At 51.1% G+C, this 1,219-nt stretch overlaps 1 long non-coding RNA gene across 1 annotated transcript in view; it reads left to right on the top strand.

The window, feature by feature from the left end:
• The window catches only part of LOC109287904, a 16,675-nt gene that overhangs the window by 13,838 nt on the left and 1,618 nt on the right, over positions 1 to 1,219 (top strand). The window lies entirely within an intron of this gene.

The raw sequence follows: 1,219 nt of genomic DNA, 5'->3' as shown, positions 1-1,219 counted from the left end.
TGCATTCCACGCGATGTTTACCACTTGCCTGCCCTCCATTGTTTCCACCAAGGGGCTGGCGATTTCAGCAAACTTGGGGATAAACCGCCTATAATAACTGGCTAGCCCCAAAAAGGCATGCATCTGCTTCTTGGTTGTTGGAGCCATGTATTCTCTAATGGCAGCCACTTTATCTGCGAGGGGCCTCACCCGGCCTTGCCCCACTACAAACCCCAGATACTTAGTCTCTTCCTTGCCCAGGGCACACTTCTTGGGGTTGGCCGTTAATCCCAGTTGCCTTAGCTCGAGCAGAATGGCACGGAGAGCCTTTAAATGCTGCTCCCAAGTCTCGGTATAGATGACGATATCGTCTATATATGCAGCGGCATACCCTTGATGGGGGGCGAGGAGACAGTCCATCAATCTTTGAAATGTGGCTGTGGCCCCACTAAGCCTGAAGGGCATTCTCTTGAATTCAAAGAGGCCCCAGGGGGTACCGAATGCCGTCTTTGGCTGATCTTCCTTTCGTAAAGGGATCTGCCAATACCCTTTTGACAGATCCAGGGTTGAAATAAATTTCGCTTGCCCTATACGCTCCACCCGTTCACTAATTTGAGGCATGGGGAATGCGTCAAATTGGGTTAGGGTGTTTACCTTTCTGAAGTCAACACAGAGCCGCAGGCTTCCATCAGGCTTCTCGACGGCCACTAAGGGGCTACGCCACGGACTACGGGACGGTGTAATGATCCCTTGTGCCAACATTTTTTCTAATTCTTCTCTAATGGGCTGGCTTTTATGATAAGGGATCCTGCGCCACTTCTCCCTTGCTATTTGTCCTTCTTTGGTTACAATTCGATGCTCCACCCCAGCCGCCTTTCCTGGCAGACCCGTAAAGACATCGCTGAATTTTCTCACCAGGTCCATCAGTTGTTGGTGTTGTTTACTTCCCAACTGACTCCCTAACGGTATGAGGGCCCCTTCTTTGGGGTTGCCAAGCTGGTCTTGGACTTGTATCCCAAATTCTTCTGCCTCAGGGTCAGGGGAGATCAACAGCGCCTCTGCCTCATGCCATTCTTTCAAGAGATTAATGTGGTAGATCTGCCACTCCCTCTTTGGCCCAGGTCATAGTACTTCGTAATCGACGGGGCCCACTCTCCGGACTACGGAGAATGGCCTCTGCCAATATGTTAAGAATTTACTGTTCGAGCTGGGCAGCAGGACAAGTACCTTCTGCCCCACC

Source organism: Gavialis gangeticus, unplaced genomic scaffold (genome assembly GCF_001723915.1).
Source record: "Gavialis gangeticus isolate Ggan-Ray unplaced genomic scaffold, GavGan_comp1, whole genome shotgun sequence".
Classification (NCBI taxonomy): domain Eukaryota; kingdom Metazoa; phylum Chordata; order Crocodylia; family Gavialidae; genus Gavialis; species Gavialis gangeticus.
Note: the sequence above shows the minus strand (reverse complement) of the source record. Positions and strands in the feature narration are given on the sequence as shown.